Genomic DNA, 24,269 nt, shown 5'->3' on the forward strand with positions numbered 1-24,269 from the left:
AAAAAAGGATATGTGTTAATTAAATTATTTGAAGGCAAGAAATTAAGATTAACATCAATATTCGCTTCCAAATTCTCACTATTATTTCTTTCTTTAAATAAAGAAAAAAATAATATTGTTTTTGATCATTCATTTGATTAATTAATCTGAAATTGTCGTTGTATTAGTAAAATGAGTCGTAATCACAATATGCATGCGATGTGTTTTCATTGTACAAGTAATTATTGTATAACTAAAGCAAAAAGAAAGTAATTGCTACATAACATTATTTTACTTAAAGGGAAACATTTAATTAAAAAAAAGTAATCCCAAACTTAAAACATTTTTTAAACAAAACGCTCCCCTTCTTAAACTAAAGTGAGAATCAATTAAGTATGGTACAGCTTATAGATACATTTATGCCACCAGTAATGCTTTGTTTCAGAATTATCTTTCCTTTTTAGAAACAATAAAGATGAATTATATATTAAAAAAGAGAGGGATAAGAGTATTCCTTTACAACCAGACAAAAAAGACCCACGACTACATCAAAAACAGCCAATGGGGCTTAAAAATTTGGGTAGACCAGTACTTACCTTAGGTCCTGCCAAGTAGTATTAAAAAGAAAAAATTACAAAAGGTAAGAAAACCATAACAAAAGGACCTGTACATAATCTTTTCCTAGAAGAAAGATCCAAAAAAGGGTTCAATTAATATCCCTTAAAAAAAAAAAAGCAGTATAAACGAAGAAACATCAATGGTTCCCATGAAAGTAGCAGCGAGCATTATGTTGCACAACAAAAGTAAATAAAGCAGGGGACAGAACACCTCACACTAGGTTAATATTCTTTTCCGGGGCTAGCATGCTGTCGTTGATCCGAAACAAATCTGATATCAATCACTTTTTGTCTTTCTTAATATCAATCACTTTTACATAGAATTTAATTTTAATTTTACATTTGAATTGTTGTGCTAGGTTATGGTCGTAGAGGGGTCAACTTGATGTAAGTTAAGCAACTTGGATTTACGGCATAAAACTCAACTAAATTCCAACAAAGATTAGTTCCTAACCCATATAGTAAATTTGCATATCACCCACATTATAAACTAATCAATTACTGAAAACATGAAATTACCACTAGTACGTGCTTGCTAAATCTCATAAATAAATCATCTTAATAAGCAATAATTATGTGTGCGAGGGCTAATTATTGTAGTTAACATTCCATGAATTTTACCTCAAAATTTGTGTTAATATTCTAGGTTGTGATCAAGTCATATGTTCAAGTTTCTAACATTTAAATAGACTAGGAGTACTTCATGAATGAAGGGGTTTAATTTGAAGTAATAGCTTCAAGTATGGAATAAGAAAAACAAAGATTATGCTGTTTTTTTTTCCTTTTTTTTAATATTTTCTTGTCTTAGGTTGATTTTATGTCAACACTCTTATTCACTATTTGGTAAATTTGGACACGTGTATTTCTGCAGTAATGTTTGTGAAATGGTTTGGACAGCTATTTATTTCAGATGTGCTGAGAGGTAGTTTAATTATTTTTGTTGACTGAGTTGTATTTTCAAAGGTTGGGCGAACTTGTTAAAGAGTCCAACTGGACCTATTTATCCCCAAAATTGAGCTTAATTTTGGCATATGGCATGTGGCATGCCGCATTGCCAAAGCTCTTCAAGGAAGAGCACAAGCAAAACCAGAGGCAATGCGACGAGTAAAGGCCAGATAAATAAGAAGGCTAACCATAATTTAACCAAAAACAAAAATGAAAAAAGAAAGAAAGAAAGATAGTACACATCATGTCATCACTCATCAATTAGACATCCCATCGTCACCAACCCAGGGTCCTTGGTCAACTTCATCCACATACGTTGTCCAGTAAAAATCACTCAAGTGTCTCGCATTGCTCGAAAAGGACAAAAAGACTGCCACGTGCTACCTTACGGGCAATTGCTACTAGAGTTCTCCACCGCCCGCTTGGTGTCGCCTGTACAGCCACAACCACAGCCACCACCATTTGCATTTCTCCTGATTCAGAATTCTTATCACATTACTACTGTTGGAAAAGTGTTTGACAAACAACTTTCACCTGGTAAGTTGGACTCACTATAACCTTTATTATGAAATATTTTATACGCATCGCTTTTGGATTACAAAGCATTACAAGGACGAATTATAAAGCATTTTAATTCTCATGGTTTTTTTTTTTTTAAAGAGTGATTTTGGGTTCAACTTTAAGAAATTGTCTGCCACTTGTTCATTGTTACAAAACAGGGTCGGAAGAGAAGCAGCTTCAACATCATCCACTTGTTCAGTCAACCAATAATTAGCTGCTGTTTTCATTAACCAATTTACATTTGAGAAACAACAAAAACAATGGCAAAAGCACTTCTTTCCATGATCCTGGAGCAGCAGTTGGGTGGTTCGTTCATTCCTCAAGAGATAAAGCATCATGTCGGATTGGCTGTAGGTCTTGAAGAAGAAATCCAAAAACTCACCAGCAACTTTGACGCCATTCAAGCTGTGCTTGAAGATGCGAAAGGATAAACCAAACAGGGCATGCCTAACCCAAGGCGCGGAGGATAAGGTATACCGATGTGGATGCGGCCCATATCCTAAGCTGTTTCCCCACAGACCCCCCAACAGTGTCCCATAACTCTAATCCTACATCCACCACGGAAGAATAACAAGACTCCCAAGGAGCGGAGGACGGCAATGGAGGCAGCTGGCTCCGATTCCGATGGCAGAGAATTCAGGAACCCACAGGAAATGTGGAGGGAGCAAATTGGAGATGCAGATGAAGGAGATAACCATAAGAAGACTCAGTGGTACAGTGAAGGCGTTGCCTACTGGGAAGTAAGTCTTTCTTAACTCTGGTTCTTACATTTGTATGTGGGTACCATTAGCTAACTCATAGTATAGTTATTGGATTCTTTGGTTGTGCTAAGAGAAGGGTGTGGAGGCATCGGTAGATGGGGTGTTGGGTGGATTTGGGCAAGTAAATGAGGCAGATATTAAGGGTAGTGAGGTTTTTCTCAATACCCTTTTGCATGAAAGATTCGATGGCGGTGGAAGAAATCACCATCTTGTTGCTCTTGGTACTTCTCTTTCACTCTCTGTGTCCTCAACTTTATATTGTTTTTATGAAGTTATATACCCATATATGTTCTGTTGAGGTAGTTTGGTTTATGTTATTATTATTATTTTTTTTACACTAAAAATCAACCTTAGGTTATTATGCGCCATTAAATGTGGAAGTGCAAAGTTGGTGATGGGATCCTACTTCATTAGAATGTAGCATTGGTGGAAAACCTAATTAACTATAAATTAAACAAAAAACATAGTGGTGACAGCAGAAAGGGATGTTGTGATAGATGAAATTTTGAGTTAAATATCCGCAATTAGTGCTTGAAACCGGAAACCAATATAACTTGATAACACAACCATGAAAAGTTTATGTCCCATAATCCCACCCCATAAAAGAAAATAAATAAATAAAGAAGAGAAAGGCATGGAAATTTGCATGAATATGCATTTTCTGAATTATTTTGCATGATATCTTCACCAAAAATCAGTCTTAGTAGTGCAAGAAGCATGTCATGCATTAGAGGTGTTGCTTTGATTTAGAATGCCAGCGTTTTAGGTGTTGCTCTTATTTAGAATGGTATAATGCAATTGAGAATTGGGTTTACTACATGCTATTTTGCTTAATAAAAAACCATCTTTAAGCAATATTCTTTTTTAAATTTGGGAAGAAGCTTGCTGGGAGTTCTCTCTGTCTCTTAAGGGTTGTGTGCTTGTGGGGGGTGGGGGATGGGGCACCCCTGGACCCAATTTGAGGCTGTTGTGAGTGCTCAGAATAAAGGAAAGAAATTTCTGTGTTTAAGATTGAAAAATTACTTTCACATTTCATCAGCAGCGAAGATGCTCTATCTTGCTAATATTCTGGAACTTGTTATCTTTTGAAAGGCAAAAATTAGATATGTCTTCAGTATGTTTTATTACTAGGAGATTGATTCTTCGACATGATTAGGATCTATAATTGCCTATATATGAAGTTGGTCTTAATACTTGTGAGTTGGTGGACTATACTGGGGCAATTGGTGGACTATACTGGGGCAATTGACTGAAATCTTGCGAAGGGGAATTGTAGGGGAAATTATTTAGGAAACTAAGCAGTTGGAGTTTGGCTTTAATATAAAGATATTTAGGTAACTAAGCAGTAATGGTTTGGCTTTAATATGAAGATAATTAAGTGATTTCCACAAGTTTTATTTTAAGTATTATGATATAAGATGCACTTAAGCACTTGGCTTTATGATTTGTGCATGTATCCCCTGCTAAAAGAGCTGGGTTTAAATTACCCTCCCCTAATAAAATAAAATAAAACATGAAAATTGATGGTTGTGCCCTCAAACTTTTGCCTTCATATGGTTTATGTTGGTGGAATTAAAACAAACTCTTTTGATGATCTTAGTGCAGAAGAATCTGGTACATTTTAGGGCTTAGCATACTAAATTAAACTATGTCATAATTCTCAAAACACTGCAATGCTGACCTTTATTTCAAGTCCATACATTGAAGCACTAGAAATACCTGCAAATGGTTCTAAAGCATACTTAAAATATTGCTGCAGTACTGATCTGTTTGGTATTTCATTTTTCTTGATGTTTTTAATTCTAATTGAAAATCATAAATCTAGTTGACATTCTGAGCTCTTAGTTTCTATGTTAATTTAACATACTGCAGATTGTGGTTCTGGCATAGGGAGAATAACCAAGAATCTTCTCATAAGATATTTTAACGAGGTAAGGTCATTTTTCTCTTTCTATTAGCATATTTTTAATATTTCTGACATTTACCATCTTTGCAGTTAATTGATAACATGGTTCATAGTGCATAATTCTTACTACCTAAAGAATTTCTCTGTTGTATTTGAATGAAAAGCAAAATTGGGTAGTGCCTTTTAAAAAATTCATGCAGGACATGAGGAGGGTACCCGTTAATTTCAAGGTACCTAAACCTTAACCCTATAAAAAATCAAATATCTAAACTCTATTAATTACCTGAATAATTTTGAAAGTTACTACCCTAACCTTAACCTTAACCTTAATACATTCCCACTACCCTATAATTACCCTAACTCGTTTAAAAACCCGATTAGATAAAAAATTTATTAAAATGTTCTTCATTGGTACCCAATTACTCAAACCCGAACCTGTATTCATATACAATAATATTTCTTCTACATAGTACATATAATTAACTACTAATTAAATTAATAAAAACACAAATAATAAAATTTAAATTTAAATAATCAAAAACTATAAATTGTTTATAAATGAACATAATATATAATATAAATCAATATTATGTTATTGTTTAATAGTTATTAACTTATATAATAGTAATGATATTCTTTATAAATGAATATAATAAATAATATAAAGTATATGTATTAAAAGATATTACAAGTTATATACTATAAAGTGTGTATATATATATTATAATTAATAATTTTATAAGTTATAATTTTTATAATGTTAACAAAATATAAAAAGTAAATACATTTATTTTTAAAGTATATATATATATATATTAAAAGTATTTTAGTGTATATATATAATAGTGATTATATTCTTTATAAATGAATTCAATATATATAAAGTATAGATATTAAAGACATTACAAGTTAATTAATAATCATAGTTTCATTAATTAATTTAATTAATTATATGAGTTTGTCCTTTACTACAAGAAATTAAAAAAAATAGTTAAGTTTCAAAACTATTCTAATCTCACAACTTCTTTTTAGATAATTAAGTTTATATATATCAAAGTATCTATATTATAATTAATAATTTGTAAGTTATAATTTTTGTAATGTTAACACAAAATAGAAAGTAAATATGGTTATATTTAAAGTGTGTATATATATACACACACACACTAAAAGTGTTTTATTATATGTATAATAATAATTATATTTTTTATAAATGAATCCAATATATATAAAGTAAATATATTAAAAGAAATTACAAGGTAATTAATAATCATAGTTTTATGAATTAATTTAATTAATTATATGAGTTTATCCTTAATTATATGAAATTAAAAAAAATAACTAGGTTTCAAAACTATTCTAATCTCACAACTTCTCTTAAGCTTTGCATATTATAAGTTTATATAAACAAAAGTGTATATATTATAATTAATAATTTTATATGTTATAATTTTTTTTAATTTTAATACAAAATAGAAAGTAAATATATTTATATTTAAAGTATATATATACTAAAAGTATTAGTATATATATAATACAGTAATTATATTTCTTATAAATGAACTCAATATATATAATGTATATATTAAAAAACATTTCAAGTTAATTAATAATTATAGTTTAATAAATTAATTTAATTAACTATATAGTTTTGTCTTTAATTATATGAAATTAAAAAAAATAGTTAGATTCCAAAACTATTCTAATCTCAAAGACTCTCTTTAAGTATATATATTATGAGTTATAATTTTTGTAATATTAATACAAAGTAAAAAGTAACTATATTTATATTAGAAGTATATATATAATAGTAATTATATTCTTTTGTAATATGATATGATATTCATATTATTTAAACATAATTAATAATCTAATAATTTTTTAATTGAAATATTTTAATGTAATCACATTAATAATTTGAGTAACCAGACTTTTTAATATATTTGTCAGCTTTTAATAAATATATTAATGTTGATTATTTTTAATTTAATCATTTAAATAACAACAAAATATATATAAACAGGTATTGGGATCGAGTTCGAGGTGGGTACCCGTGTAACTTGAATAGTAACATAATCGGGTTCAGGTAGCGGGTACCCAAGAGGTACTACCCCGAACCTGATATGGGTAGTGAAATCACTATCCGAACCCGTCCTAAACTTGATTATAGGGTATCTTAATCCGATATAACCNTATATAACAGTAATTATATTTCTTATAAATGAACTCAATATATATAATGTATAAATATTTAAAAACATTCCAAGTTAATTAATAATTATAGTTTTATGAATTAATTTAATTAACAATATTGGTTTGTTTTTAATTATATGAAATTAAAAAAAATAAGTTGACAAACTACTTTAATCTCACAATCTCCTTTTAGGTATATATATTATTATGAGGTTATAATTTTTGTAATGTTAACATAAAATTGAAAGTAAATATGTTTATATTTGAAGTATATATATAATAGTAATTATATTCTTTTTAATATGATATGATATTCATATTGTTTAAACATAATTAATAATCTAATAATTTTTAATTTAAATATATTAATAACATCACATTAATAATTTGACTAACCATATTTTTAATATATTTGTCAGCTTTTAATAAATATATTAATGTTGATTTTTTTAATTTAATCATTTAAATAACAACAAAATATATATAAACAGGTATTGGGATCGAGTTCGAGGTGGGTACCCGTGTAACTTGAATAGTAACATAATCGGGTTCAGGTAGCGGGTACCCAAGAGGTACTACCCCGAACCTGATATGGGTAGTGAAATCACTATCCGAACCCGTCCTAAACTTGATTATAGGGTATCTTAATCCGATATAACCGGGTTGGATACCTGTGGGTATCTTATAATAGGGTATGCATTGCCATCCCTACACATTAATATGTAATTCCAATACAGTGAACATGATGTGGAACATGGTGGACTTTTTCTTTTTCCTCTCTTTTTCTTTCATCGAATGATATGAATCAGTGACATAGTATTAGTTGGAGCTACTATCTTAATAAAGCTGCATAGTACTTTGTGATAGCTATGCTTTTGGACCCCTCTTCCCTTTACCATTCTCCAGGTTGATCTACTTGAGCCAGTTTCGCATTTCTTAGATGCTGCCCGTGAAAGTTTGTCTCAGGAATATTTTGTAGCCTCTGATGCGCACAAAGCAAATAATTCTACTGTGTCTCCCTTCAGGTCATGTACTTCAAGACTACATTCACACATGGATACATGCTTCTTGATGTCTTGAAGTATTCATAACTATGGTTAAGTCCATGTAAGCTATGTATTTCCAACTTTTCACGTTTCCCTATATTGCGGATGTAGCCATGTAATTTGCACCTCAAGCAGGCATGTTGTTTGAGTACAATCCTGGGAAAAACTTACAGAAGTTAAGGTAAACATGTTAAATATGGGTTTGCATCTGGAACTCACATTTGAATCTGGGCAACATAGTCTGTACTCTGTAGGCGGCTGGATTCAAGTAAATTTTTGCAAACAATTATTTACTCTTTTGTGTGTGTTGGGGTGGGGGGGGTAGGGGACAGCATATGGGCTAGTGAATGAGCCCTTTAAGTTGGTGATATATGTGCTTGTCTTCTTCTGATGCTTCTGGCTGTTAAATTTTACTTTATAAAACAGAAATTTGACGACCATTTTTTTTTTGTCTTTTGCTTTTTCAGGAGTTCACCCCTGATGCTGGAAGGTACAATGTTATTTGGATTCAGTGGTGCATTGGTCATCTCACAGATGATGACTTTGTCTCATTTTTTAAGAGAGCAAAGGTGAATAAATCTTCTTCTTGAGACAGAACTTACTTTTTATTTGACATGTTGTGCTGTGTGGAAGTGCATGGAAAGATCAAAATTATGTGTTGAAATTTTCTTGCCTGCTGTCTACTATACATTCGAAGTGCCTTGTTCTGATTTTTGAATTATGAACTGTCAGATCATTGCAATGGTATCTCAAATTTTCCTTTTCCAAATTTATTGCTTCTAGCTTTCTCTCTTGTAACTTCTTTTAAACCTTCTCACAGCTATAGGAATTAAGGTTGTCTAGCGAACATAACATAGCAAACACCGGAAGGATGATATCGTCAAACTCTTTTTTCTTTTTGTCCTTTCTTTTTGCAATGTGTCGTGTTGTTCATTCTATTCTTCTTCCTGCTAGGTAACTAGCGGATTTGATGGGTTAGTTTGGAGTGTTTGGGCCCATCCCTAGCACCACAGAAACAAGGCTGGATAATACTTTATAATTCATACAGCTATTTTGCTATCATCCGTTTTCTCACCTTACCAAAGCTTGTGACCAAAATTTTGTTGTGCCTTGTGCATTGAAATAAGTTTTAAGAAATGATGGTAGTTTGACTTTTGTCCTTTAAGTTTGTAAATGGTGGGAAATAAAATTAAATCCAGAAAGTGCCATATTCATTTCATGCCACCTTGAGTCCCTACTCTCCTGCTTCCCTTGCTGCAACCTTTTCTTTTTTTCCAGGTACTGTTGAGCATAACTTTTTGCTCTGCCTTCAATGTATTTTCATCAAAATTAAGCAAAACATATTAATAATAAAAAGCTCCAACATGGAAATTCTTGGGCATGTGTATGTGTATGTAATTTGGAGGCCTGATCTCTAAGTTGTGTCCTGGAAAGACCCTTGTTGAAATTTATTATTCTTGCATATATGATTTAAAAGATTTTAATTTGTTCAAGTTTTGTTTAAGGCATTCCTCAAACTTTCTTATGTTTTGGTATTCTGTGGTAAATTTTCATAAAGTTGTGTTTTTCTTTTTTGAAATGCCGCATGTCATCTCACGTATGAGAAGACATAAAGTTGCTTTTTTGAGCTGATATTACTTTTTAACTTTGTCTTATTATGTAATTATCTGCCCTCTACAACTTTGAAGTAACATCATAATTAATAATAATTAAAAGATAAATGGATAAAGGAATTTTTAAGCTCCATTTTCTCGTTCCATTGCTTGATACCAAGGGAAGCAGCAAGTTTTTGTTTTATGCATTCCTGAAACTTTCTTATTTTTTGGTATCCTGCTGCAAAATTTTCATAAAGTTGCTTTCTAGAGCTGATATTACTGTTTAACTTTGTTTTATTATGTATTCATCTGCCCGCTACTGCTTTGAAGTATACTAGTTAATGTCTTAAATGTTTAATTAAGGATAAATGGGTAAAGGAATATTTAATCTCCATTGTCTTGTTTCATTGCTTGATACCAAGGGAAACAGCCAAAAAGTGTTGAAACTTATAATTCGCAGGTTCAGGGATGAGTTTCATCTACTCAAATGGGTATGGGGTATAATTTTATTATGCTACCAATTTGGGACACCTTTTGGTAACACTGTCTATGTACAACTTTCTTCAGTGAAAATTCATGAAGGAAAGTTGACCTAGTGATGTAGTGCGGATGTAGAAACAATAACAAGAAGTCAACTGCTCATTAGTCTCTTTCAAACCAACCCTAGGGAAAGGTCGTTGAAAGCTGACGTGTACTCCTCAATGGACATACTATTTTGCTTGAGTGAATGAAATTTCTCATTCAACTCCATTTAATCAGCAGGCAAAAATTGCCTTCTCATCTTCATTTTCATGTGTTCCCAAGTGTTGATTTTTGGCTTGCCTTGATGTGCTTGCCGCTCTTCAACTCTCTTCTACCATTGAAGTGCAGCCCCTTCAACTTAAGCTTCACAAACAGCACCTTTCTTTGTTCTGCCATTGGTTTCTACTAAAAATAATTTTCGAAACTATCTTTCTGATCTGAATAATCTTTTGCATGCTTCATTTTCCGGAAGTCATCTACCTTAATTCTAACTCCACCACCATTCAAGTCTAGGCATGTAACAATCAGCCTTCCAATCTACCACAAACAGCATTATTTGCTGGTCGAGCATTATGAAAGGGGTTTTCATCCTCTCCATATTCAATTTCATCCACAAGACCACCTACCGGTAAACCGAAAGGGTCTGTATTGCCTTGTGGATTCTCCATACAGGCTCCCATTGGTTCCTGTCACTTTAAATCTTGCACAGCCTGCAACAAATCTTCAATCATACCCTTCAACTCAGCCAGTTCTGTTTGCTGGTCTTGATTTCTTTTCCACATCCGCTAACAAGTCCTCTACCACGATTAGCCATGGTTTATAAGCTAAAATCCTAGTTCAACTTTAAGATCTCTTCATCTGATACCACTTTGATGTAGTATGGAAGTAGAAACAGCAAAAACAAAAGAAAAACAATGACGAAAACCAGAACAAAGGCTAAAATTGATCTTAAGATCAAAGTAGGAACAAGTTACAGCAGCTTTTAATTGTAGCCCTTCGATACAAACAACCCCATCTAATCTTAGCCATTCAAACTAATTAAAAATGATCACATGCTAATCACGACACATGACTAGATAGAAAACATAATTACTAACTTTTAACTAAAGTAAAACATAATAAGATAACCAATTGGAGATAAATTTAAGAATGCTCTTGCATAGCCTAGCCCAACAATTAAACTTGCCTAAGGCTTGACTTAACCTAGTACTCAAGTCTCATAATTTGCTTGCATTCAACTCACAAAATACTTGGATTCGATCAGTTTATTGTTGAGTTATTCTTGAGCTCTAGTGACCAATGGAGTCTAGTTCAAGTGTTTATATTACTCAGTCAAGATAGTTCAAGAGTGTAATCAACTTTTAATTTTTTGATATATTTTAAAATTTCATGTATGTAATACTCGTATAAAACTAAATAATACAAAGCTCAATCAAGCCAGCTTGGAGGTCTCAGACATATGTACCCTCCCAAAAAATGTTCAAGTTGAGCTTCAGGTCTTAGTTTTGTAATTGAGTCGTGTCATGTTCAAGCTTGTCATTTTGTCAACTTGATTTGGGTCAGTTATGCATCTAGACTTTAACCAACTCAAACTGACTAAAAAGGTTACTGAATCAATAGTTGAGACAGGGAGAATTCAAAAACAAAGTAATCTGGAATTCTAAATATCCAAACTTAACAACCTAAACACCTTTAAATGACAAGTGGGCAGTTATACCCCTTTTGCAGTAAATGCATAATTTCACTTGACTTGTCTTGCATGTGGGGAACTTGTCAGTGGAGTTGTTCAGTGGCAACATGAGTTTCACTGAGCTATCACTTGTTTGCAGGATTTGTTTTGGATAAAGAAGACCGAAGCATCACCAGATCTGATTTATACTTCAAGGACCTATTTCGTCGGTGTGGATTGCACCTGTATAAAATAAAGGTTATGGCGGTAAAGGGGTCAACTTGACGTAGTTACGCAACTTGGACTTACACCATAAAATTCAACCAAATTCCAACAAAGATTAGTTGCCAACCCATCTAGTTGTGTCTGTTACACATAACCTTTGACTTGCAACATAACAATCCCAAGATGACACATCTAAAACTGATAAGTTTATATAGATCATGCACTAATAGCCTCATATGTTGCCATTGTCTTAACAACTAAGTCTCTAAGCAAACATTCAAAAATTTAGATCTTGAAACGTTAAATTACAAGGTCTAGCTAAAAATCCAATGATAGGTGCGGGCTTTAGACGATGAGAGAGGGCTTCTCCTATTGTGAAGCCCTCGTTCCATTGACTTTCAGATGTGCCCCAAGAACATAACTTCAGTGAGAGGCGGTGAGTGATCTATATTGTTTGATAAGTTTTAGATATCATATCATCTTTTGTATCCTTTTATTCTTATTTGATGTTGCTGAGTTGAATCGATAAGGGTGTGATTTCTAGTTGCATGTTCGAAGTTCCCATTAGAAATGGGGGCAGGTTTGGTTTGCAATCCCCCCACTTCAGTTTAGGGTTTTCAACTATCATAATGTATCCTTCCTTTTGTTATTGATTTGTTTATTGTTTTGAAAACAGGACCAGAAAGGACTCCCTGAGGAATTGTTTGCTGTAAAGACGTATGCTTTAACAACTGAAGGGCCAAAGAAGGTTCTTAAGACAAGATCCAAGGCGCAAGCCAACAGACCTGGCATCATCAAATGATTTGTTGCCTCTAACTTCTTGCATTGTTGTAGGAGCACTCAAACTTTCTGGTGCTTCCTATGTAATTTATTAGTGTATTACCTCAAATTGTTTACTTTATAAGCTCTCTGTGGACAAATTTTGTCCTTTTTCGTTTGAAGCTGTATATATATCTCTGATATACCTTTGAGTTGAATTTATAAACATATATACTTAATTTTTTAATTATTGCTTTCATATTTTAATTTTATCTTAAATTTTTATTTTTTTTACTTTTCAAACAAAAATAAAGAGTAAATTTTAGTATTCCTTTTTACCAATTCTGTAATCCTTAGCCTAATAATATTTTACACGTATATTTTTGTTCCTATTCGCAAGACCGGCCCTCTCTCATATTTTTGTGTTATGTTCCAAACGGTGCCGTTTGGCACCTTGTTCCTTACAACCCTAACTATAAATTCATTCTTTTCTCTCTTACTTCGCTTCATTTTTCCCCTTCTCTCTGAACCGTCGGTGGCTCCCTCTCACATCTCTCTAAACCATCAGTTCATTTCCTCCTCTCTTTCTCTTTCGGCTGGATGTAATGAGAATCTCCCAACCCCAGAAAAAGGAAATCAACTTTCTCTCCCTCACACTGCCAGAACCTTCCTTTCACCCTCACAAATCATTCCCCAACCGAACCCATTTCCCAGATCTCTTTCTTTGTAAGCATTGGATTTTTGTTTTGGTGCTTTTTTGCCTTTTGGTTGTGGTATCCGGTTGCTAGATTAAAAAGTTAGAAATTTTTTTGCTCTCTTCTGGAGATTTTTGTTGAAAAAGCCCCTCCTTTTGTGAAGATTTCTCTTTTTATATATAGAGGCCGAAAATTCTCTCCTTAGTATTCGGTCGGCCATTGATTCTCTCCTTATCAGGGTTATCCTAATTTTCATTGAATAAAAATGAAAAGGAAAGATAGACTTCTAAGATAATAAAAACAAAAATAAAATAATAATAAAAGTGCATAAAAAAATAGTATCTACAACTTGAGGGAATCTATGTTTAGTTCTCATATGTAGGTTTAAATTTTTTTTTCTTTGTTTGAGATGGATATCAAACCCTTTCTTCATGAACACCACTTGCTCTATGATGACTATGATGGATCAGAGGCACTTTGTAATATATGCAATCAGAAAATTCGTGGTATGGCTTATTGTTGTGAAAGATGCAAATTCTCATTGCATGATTCTTGTGCTCATCAACAGCTACCTCCTCAGATAAGCGATCCTTGCCATCTCCAACACAACCTTACTCTCGAAAGGTCAAATTACATAGATTACATATGTGCTAAATGTTTCAATCTTTCTCGAGGCCATAGATATCATTGCAAAGAGTGTGATTTTAGCCTTGGGTATCAATGTGCTTTTTCAACTAATGATGAGAAAAATAAACTCAATGATGAGACATCTAAAAAAATTGGTGATTTTATCGTCTTTAATTATAGGAGAGTGAGAAAGTATGAGTATATATGTAGTTGGTGTGAGAACCATTTGTCCGGAATGTCTTATGCTTGTCTTGGCAGTGGTGCTTATTTCTGGTTCCATGATTCCTGCCTAATCAACATGCCTAGCATAATCTTCAAACACCCATTTCATCCATCACACCCTCTTTCATTATGCAACAGTCACTTTGATTATCGGTTGTGCAATGCTTGCAACTTACCAGTATGGGAGTTTATAAAAGCCTATCGTTGTAGAAAATGTGAATTCTACCTTCATGTTCATTGTGCTAAACTACGACCCAGTCTTAAGGTTGAGTTACATGAGCATGATCTTACTTTTTTTCGAATAAAAGTTAATATCGCTTCCCACCGATGCAGGATATGCGGTTTTGATTTTGATGCTTCAGGGGATGAAAGTGCTTTTTATCGTTGTGTCCATTGTAATTTCAATTACCATTTCGAATGTCTTACAATACCACATTCTACTTCACACAAGTATCATAGGCATGATCTCATGCTTATGGATTCATTTATAGAAGATGTTTCTGAAGAATATAATTGTGATATATGTGAAGAAGAAAGAAAACCCAAACATAGTGTTTTTTGTTGCAAGAAATGCAAATTTGTTGCTCACATCGAATGTGCACTCAATAAGGTAAGGGGACATTTACTCTCTCTCTCTAGAGAAATTTAATAAATATTTTTTTATTAGATAAACTATTAATTATTTGATCATAGGTCACATGTAATGTGCCCCTTAGAAAAATTTTGATGCTAATGTTTTCACTTCCTCAGGTTGTAGATACGAAACTTGATCAAAGTTTGACCTTTAGTTTGTTGGATAACAAAGCTTCAACATCGAAGGTAATGGAATTGGGTCTTCTATATTGATATTATTGTGATGTTTTCACTTGCCAATAATGTTTTTTTTTTTAAGTTTACATCACTTGAGGTCTTCTATGATTCTTTGGATTTATATATTATAAAGATTTTGTAGTAATAAACACTATTTATGTTTTTGAATAAAATTCAATAAAAAAAATAAAAAATGTAAATAATATAGGTAAGAAACCTCTACTTATATAACAGTATTCAAAATTAATTTGGAGATGGCTTTAGTAAAAATATTGAATGCTGAATAAAATAAAAACACATACTAGCATCATGTTAATTTCTGAATATATATATTTGATTATTTAATTATTGCTTCCATAGTTTAGTTTTATCTTAAATTTTCATTTCATTTACTTTTTAAACACAATTAACAAGTAAATTTTACTATTAATTTTGACCTATTTGTAATTTTTTGGTTTTCATTCACCATTTTGAATTTGTTTCAAAACCATCTGTATATTAACATGTCAATAAAATATAAATGAAATTTGTCACGTAAATTCCACATATTATGTGAATTATGTGAATGTAGTCACATGGACATAACTGTAGTGCTTAGATGGCAAATCCGTTTCATATTTAATAGTGTATTGATGGATAGATGAATTTAAAATAAATTTAAAAAAACGTAGATGGAAAAAATCGAGTTTGTTTAGTCATAAATGAAAATAAAATATTATGACAATGCTACAAACTAAGAATGCACTTTACTTAAAAAATGGATGAAGATTAATAACTTTCTTCACTCAACCTGGTTGTGCAGGTGCAAATTGAACATTTTGATCATCAACATCCCTTAAGCTATAATGAGACAATTGAACAGAATGAAAGTCTTCTTTGCAATGCTTGCCGTCAAGAAATTTTTTATCAACACTATGCTTGTGAAGATTGTAAATACTACTTACATGAAACGTGCACTACATTGCCGTATGAAGTGTCACACCCTCTTCATTGCCAGCATCTTCTCAAGCTCTTCACGGATATAGTTGAATTTACATGTCATGGATGTAGGGAACATTCTGGTGGGTTTGCTTACATGTGCCTTCCTTGTGATTTCCAACTTGATGTGAAATGTGCTACTACTCCAATCCCACCTCAAAATGAGAGGCAAAAGCTGAAAGAGATGGAGAAAGTTTCCAAGTTGTGCCCTTTCAATCAAAATCATAAGCTAGACTTCTTCAACCGTAGACTCAATTTCAAAGATTTGGCTTTGGAATGCGATGCTTGCAAGCTACCAATCTTGGGTCCAGGTTATACTTGTCGTGATTGTTTCAATATCAAAATTCATGAATCTTGTCTTGCACTTATGCGGGAGATGCAACACACATTTCATCTGTTACACCCGCTTCATCCACAAATCGGCGATTGGGAAAATTGTTCTGCTTGTAGATTTAAAATCATTGAGAGTATTGGTTATAGTTGTCGGCAGTGTGATTTCCACCTTCATCTTCATTGTGCTAATTCCTTGAAGCTAGCTTTAAAAATTAAGTCTCACATGCATAATCTTTATTATTTTGGACCAGATTATGAGAAATCTTACCAATTATGTAACAAATGCAAAAGTTACATTGGTAAGGAACCTTTCTATTATTGCGTGGAGTGCAATATGAATTTGCACTTAAAATGTGTTCCCATACCATGTTCAATTAAATCCAAATGTCACATGCATTGGTTGACTCTTAAAAATCATTTTGTGGAAGATGATTCTGGAGAATACTATTGTGACATTTGCGAAGAAGAAAGAAATTCAAAAAATCATTGCTATTATTGTGAAGAGTGTGCTGGACAATTTGTTGCTCACATCGAGTGTGTGTTTCTTAAAGTAAGTTTATCACTATCTTTTTTTCTGTAGATTTTTTTTATGCCACATTATTGATTTTTTAAAGGAAAATAAGAATCTAAATTGCACATCACATGATCATATCCATCACCTCTTTGATTTATTAGACTTTATTAATGGTTAAAGTATCTCATAGGTCCATATACCATAGAATTTTTGTTAATTTAAGTCTTTTACCTAAACTGGTTAATTGAGTCTCTATATTTTGAGATTTTATATAATTGAGTCATTTTGCTTAACTGCATCTAAATTAACCATTAGTGGTGTTGGAGTGGCACGAACATGTTAGATAAAAAAAAAACAAATTGGCCACGTGGCATTTTTTTCTTTTTTCTTTATTCTTCTCTCATGTGGCATTAGTGGTGTTGGAGTGGCATTTCGATTATCCTAGATCTAAAATCATAAACTTGTAAAAAAGAAACTTGTTTCTTTTCACTGCTGTGTCCTTGACTTGATGTTAATTGTCAATGGTTGTGTTTTTCATGTTGTAGGATTTTGAATTTACAAATGGAAATTTTCATGAAATTTCCAACTTGAAAGATGTTGATTCACCTATTGAGAGTTCCTTTATGGATAAGTTGCTTTCCCAACCCCATGCTGAAGTTTACTTGAACCAAAACAGAATGGTAGTTAAGTTCTATATAAGTTCATTTTAAAGATTTCATCTTTTATGCGAATATGAATTTTATTTTATGAATAGTTGAATGGAAGAAAAGTTTCACGATTTTGTGGATGCTATTGTTGTTGCAGAAGTATTGGGTGGACAAGAAGTTAAACAAATACTGCTTCATGTTGTTTGCAAGAAACCTTACAATCACTTGGTCAGAAGACCACCGTTACTGGCATTGGTCATACCAAAGAGAAACAAACAGGTTAGCGTTGATTTATTATCCATTCAGAATCCTTACTTCATAGTTCTAGCTCGAGAGCTTTCCTTATCCATAAACTTTTGATTTTACAGTGATGTGTTGATTAATGTTGTCGAACTTCTAGATGTGTGTTGGCTAGAAATGCATGTGAAATTCAATGTAAAAAAGCTCTCACCAAAAACATTGTATGGACTTGTGTTCGTGCTTATGTTGACAAAAGAAGCATATGGATGGGAACATCTAGTGAACTTCGGATTCACTCTTCCAAATGGGTACAAAGTTGAACACAAGGAATCTTTGAAGTCCAAGCCGAGAGGAGAATGGATAGAAATCATTGTTGGAGAATTTACAACTTCATCTGAAATTGTCGGAGAATTAGATATTTACTGTCACGAATATGATGTATTATTTTGGAAGAGAGGACTTATTGTTAAAGGAGTTGCTATTCTACCAAAGAATTAAGTAATAAATTAGTATTTTTTCACAATAAATCTAAAAGTATCATAGCTATTTTATTTGTTCATAATCCTACAGATTCCAAAATGACATGAACTTGAAAGGAACAAACTCATCCAATTATCACCTCAACAACTAATTTTCTAGTCCTCATTATACTATGTAAGTTCCATGCTAAATGCAATGAACAAGCCCATTGATTTTTTTGATATGTTTTATTAGATTTTTAGACCACCAGTGACTAGTGGCTGGCTATCAAAATCTGAGTTTGGGGATCAGAATCTGCGATAGAAGGATTGGATAGAGAGCGAGAGAAAGAAGGAAAGAAGGAAAAATGAAAAAAGAAAAAATAAATGTCCTTTAAATAGAAGGCTTAAAATGACTAGTTTTGGACAAATGAGAAAAAAAATAGAAAAGCCATGTGATTAATTTCTTTTTTAGTCTAACACATCAACGTTAGGATTTTTTGGCATGTTAACGCAACATTAGCACCAATAACGGCTAATTTGAGTGGAGTTAGATAAAAAGACTTAATGGTACAAAATTTGAGTGTACAGAGACTAAATTAACCAATTTTGAATAGATTGACTAAATTGACGAAAAAAATCTTTAATATAGGGATTTATGAGGTACTTTGACAAAAAATCTTTAATATAGGGATCTATGAGGTACTTTGACTATTAATAAATTTCAATCAACCAAAGAGATGATGGATATGATCATGTAATGTGTATGTGTAATTTAAATTCTTATTTTTCCTTTTAAAAAATTCAATAATGTGGTATAAAAGAATTCTACAATGAGAAAAAATAATTGTTAGCGTCTCAGCATTTTCTGAAACCTTTTCAGCACTTCGAAGCCTTGTCCATTAATTAATCAACTTGTTTCAGGCATGTTCTCATAGTAACACAAGTCTTTACGTTGTGTAGACCTTTTATTTCTTTTTGACCTCTTGCAATCTTGAGCAAGGCTGGTTGTGTATATAGTGGAGCATAGTTGTTTATCCCCACATAGTTGTGTATATAGGGAGATGTATGTCTAAGCTATAGGGATGGTTTTTGTTCACTTGCTTTTTCGTATATTGATTTTGCTTAAGGTATAAAGGTATAGAATTTTTAAAAAAAGATACAAAATTACAGTATTAGCATCTTGATAGCCATATTTGGAATAAAAAAGTAGCAATTAAAAGAAGCATTTTATCTTTAATGATGAGTAAGCTTTCTTTGGCCTTTTTCTTTTTTATATTCTTTCAATAATTTCCTTCTTTAAATAGAGAAAAAAAAAACAATGTTGACAAGGCATGAAGCACATGCCATTTTCTTGTTTTTGGTAAAAGGGCTTGAGGGAATCTTTATTTAGGTTTTGTATTTAAACAGCCTCTCTCATCAAAAGGCTAGTAGTTGATCATCTCTCTCTCTTCATCTACCTAAATTTCATTTTTTTTGTTTGTTTGAGAAAACAAGGTAGAGACTGTTCTGCTATTAGGATATTCTATACTTGTTTTGGACAGAAATTTAGTACCTCTTCTAATCTTCAACTGAAATACCCCATACTTTGATATGATGATCAATAAAGTTGGCCGGATGTCAAAATCAGTCATGAAGAAGGATCATATGGTTGATCCAAGTAGGGGAAACGATGTCAAGCCTAACTCTATAAAATACTTGTCATGACATACATGTGGTGGATAGCATGGTTGCATATTAGGAGAGTCCCAAAAAATCGATAAAAGTCGATATTGTACCTATAGGCACAACAAAGTTGATTTAAGCCTCGAACTAGATCAAATAGAGAATTTAAGATGAAATTAAGAATATTAAAGTTCCAGAATGGTTTAATATGGTGATTTGGAGTTCGAATGTCAATTTGGAGTCAAACCGAAATTTTCACTATCTAGGGGCAAAATGGTCATTTGCCACCTGGGGACAAAATGAGAATTTTTAGAAAAGATTTTTTGGCCCCATATGACTTATTGAAGTATGATTTGAGGTTAAGAAGTGAAAAAAATTTATTCTTGGTATTTTTTGGAGCATAGGGGTAAAATGGTAATTTTACCACCCTAAGGGCAAAATAGTAATTTTCCACTACCAGGACATTTGTCCAGCACATGGTCTTCCCTTATCCTCATTTTGACCAGTGACTAATCATGTGGTGGAGATAAAAAGGTTTAAAATTTTTAAAGTTTTAAAAATGGACCAATGGAAACATGCCACGTGTCAAGCAAGAATACTTTATTATTTTTCTTAAAAATCAGCCCATATTTATCCCATTTTCTCTTCATGTGGCCGGCCACAGTAAGAACAAGAGAGGAAAGGAAAAAAAACACAAAACCTAGGTGGAAAAATTGAAGAAAAAGTGTGGGATTTCAAAGGATCAAGCAATAAAAGGTAAAATTTCTTGATTTTGACTTGTGATCTACCTTTCCCATGCATTTCTCCTTATTTTTCATGGTTAAATTTCATGTTTTCATGGTGAATTTATGGCTGCCCAAATGGGTACGGAGAGAGAATGAAGTTAGATTGATTTGATTTTAAGTTATGTTAGTGTTTTTAGTTAGTTTAGCATATTTAGAAACAAAACAACAAGAAAAGAATTCATTTTCCCCCATCACCATCATTGGCTGAATTTTTTAGGGAGGATATTGTGGCTGAAATTGATGATATTTGGGTGATATTTGATGTTTGGTGAGGCTATAAATTAAATGAGAAATTTTGGTATGAAAATCTGAATTTTTACCTAATGTATAGACATGTGTGATTATTGATCCGGGACTGATAAATTGAATCTCATTCACAGTCACTGAGGTAATTTAGGTATAATTGGAGCGTAGAAAGTGAGAAGAATTGATTTGGAGTTAAATTGGAGATTTTAGCCGATTAGGTCGAGTATAGTGTGACTTAGGTCGAATATCACATTTAAGTGATTAATCAGACATTTTGCATCCCATCTCATGCGTTCATTTAGATTAGAGAGCCTAAAATAGTTTATGATAAATTGACACAATTTATTGAAATTCATGCCACGTATGATGTATAGGTGGTGAGCCCTCTAACAAGGGTAAAGAAATAGTGCCCGAAGACCGAGAATAGGAATATATCGAACTCCTAGTATTGTGAGTAACCTTATCATCATTTTTATTATCTAAAGTATGTTTTTAATCGGTTTTGGTGAAATTTTATGAAAATGAGTTTAAATGGTAAATCTTGAGTTTTACAAACAAAATGTGTCTACACAAAAAGATTTTATAAATTGTTTTAAAATTGAATGATGATTTTGAAAAAAAGAGTAATTGGAGGCCACTTGTTATGAATTAAATTTATGATTTAAATCTAATGGCTTATGACAGTATTTGCATGAATGATTGAATTGGTATTTGTGTTGAAATATATGAAATGTGTTTTTAACCTTGAAAGGCTGTGAATTATAATAATTGCCATGTCATGCTAGAATAAATTTTATTGATTTGTGGATTATATATTAATTAATCACTGCAGTAGGGGGTCTTTGTGGATCAGCCTTTTAGAAAGACACGGTAAATCCCATTATATTCTTACTTCGAACGGAGAGGCGCGTAGGGTATCTCCTGGGGTAAAGCTTAGAGTTCACTTCAAGCCGAACCACCACTTGAAGGGGAACTCAGCCAACGCCAAGGAACGGCTGTGTTTTTTCAAACTAAAAATATGTTTTACGTGTATATGAAATTTTTAACAGCCTTGGCGGCTCGAGTGTACGCCTCTGATCAAGGTGTTATCGAGTATATTTGATGGCATGAGCCAAGTGCTTATGAAAGTCATAAGCCCTAATGAGAAATTAAATAAAATACAACCGTTTGCATGGATTTGGATGAATTTTCAAATTGCGAAATACTTAAAATGATGGGATATTTTAATTGTCTCTTTTTACTCGATTTTAGCTGATTTAAATGATGTTTGTTTACTCACTAGGAATGTATAATCTCACCACCCTCATTTCCACTCATTTCCACCCATTTCAGGCTCAGAGTAGGCTGTAGATAGTTGATTCCATTGAGGGCTTCTATTGGATTAGCGTCCTCCACACAGTAGGTTCACAGTTTCTTTAATTCTAGTTATTATGGGCTCACTTAATATTGTAAATTTAATAGTTTATTGTGCTACAATATGATGAATTTATTTTATTTTTACGTTACAAAAAGTATTTACGCATAACTCCAAAATTTCTGTTTATAAGAAAATAAAATATTTTATTGAATATTTTGTTTTATCTTCTTATTATATTCAAATAATTATAATTTCATTTTAAATAAAGGTTTTAGATGCCTAAACTTATTTTTAATTGTGAATTATGTGATTGGTACTTGTTTACTACATTTTTAACTAGTTTTGAAATTTTCAGTGGAAAAATGAACAAAATGCCCCTATGAGACAAAAATTTTTATTTTATCAGTTTTAAGTTGCAAAATAACTCAAAATCCTTTAGAGCATAAAATTTGGCAACGGTTACTCACCGGGGGAAATGAGAAACTGATATTAAGCATTGCGGGGTTTCGGTTGGCATTCTGGGAGATGAGTACCCATCGGGGCATCGCGGCGGTTGTCACAGGCTCAAGGGTAGTTCCGGGTCGTGACATCAACCATCTTGGTGCTGCAAAAAGGGGGTTGTAGCTAGAAATTAACAGCAAAAAAGATGCAAACAAGGCTGTTGATGTGAATGATATAGCTTGGTTTGGGTTATACAAGGCACAACAATCTTTTGAATGTCAAATACACTTTCCTATATTTAAGCTTATTCTTCATAATGTGTAGGACTGCAGGGCATTTTATTCAATTATATTTTGGTTAGATTGTAGGGAAAAGAAAGCTAGAGAAAAAGACAACAGAGAGAAACATTTTTTGACAATGATTCAAAATTTAATTTCATTAATAAGTTAAAGAATTATAGCAAATTGTCAAAAAGGTCAAAAAAAAATTTTTCTGCTTCTTTTAATCTCTCTTGGCTAGAAGAAATGTGCATTCTTGAACTAGTGATTTGCAAATAAGTGGCTGCTTTTCTTGTATACTTTTGAGTTGAATGACCATGTACTTATCCATTTTGTATATTTCAACAAATTTATGTTAATATTCAAGTTTCTAATATTTGAATGAGTTTATATTTGATGCATTAACTATGTATATAAGATACACTGTCAGTGTATCAAATATGAATCCTATTTAAATAGATTAAGAGTACATAGTTAAAAATTGCAGAGGGCTTAATTTGAGATAGTAGTTTTTTGTATGAAAGAAGAAAAAGAAGATTTTGCTGCTTTTTTTTATTTGTTTTTGTTAATTTTATTGTGTCAGCTTGATTTTATGTCAATAGCCTTATCAATTCATCTTGGTTAGTAATCAACTGCTTTAATAACGATGCTTCCCAACAAAAAGTTTAAAAGGGAAAATAGGAGATTCCAAACTTAAAACCTTGATGTCCTTGATGCTTTTCTTATTTCTCTGTCTTTTTCTATTTATTGTTTTAGTTACAAAATTGTAGAAGTAGCATCTTGATTGCCACATTTTTAATTAAAGAAGTACCAATTTAAGAAATATTTTATCTTTAATGATAAGTGAGTTTTCTTTGACCCTTTTCTTTTTCTTGAAAGATTGAGAATAGTCTTCCATGAAAAAAGAGTATATCTTAATTAAATTATTGAAGTCAAGAAACTAAGATTAGCTTCCATATTTTCACAATTATTTCCTTATTTTAAAAAAGTAAAAAATAATGTTATTTTTTATCACTCACTTGATTAATTAATATGAAATTGTCGTTGTATTAGTAAAATGAATTTAACATTAATTAATCACAATATACGCATGATGTGTTTTCATCGTGCAAGTAATTGTTGTATAACTAAAGCAAAAGGAAAGTAATTGCTATATAACATTAGTTTACTTAGAGGGCAATATTTAATTAAAAAA

The 24,269-nt window shown here is 32.1% G+C and overlaps 2 pseudogenes; both read left to right on the top strand.

Annotated features, from left to right (window-relative positions):
* The window catches only part of LOC108662476, a 72,098-nt pseudogene that overhangs the window by 37,623 nt on the left and 10,206 nt on the right, over positions 1–24,269 (top strand).
* On the top strand, positions 1,970–18,371 carry LOC18595129 (annotated as a pseudogene).

Source organism: Theobroma cacao, chromosome 6 (assembly GCF_000208745.1).
Source record: "Theobroma cacao cultivar B97-61/B2 chromosome 6, Criollo_cocoa_genome_V2, whole genome shotgun sequence".
NCBI classification, from domain to species: domain Eukaryota; kingdom Viridiplantae; phylum Streptophyta; class Magnoliopsida; order Malvales; family Malvaceae; genus Theobroma; species Theobroma cacao.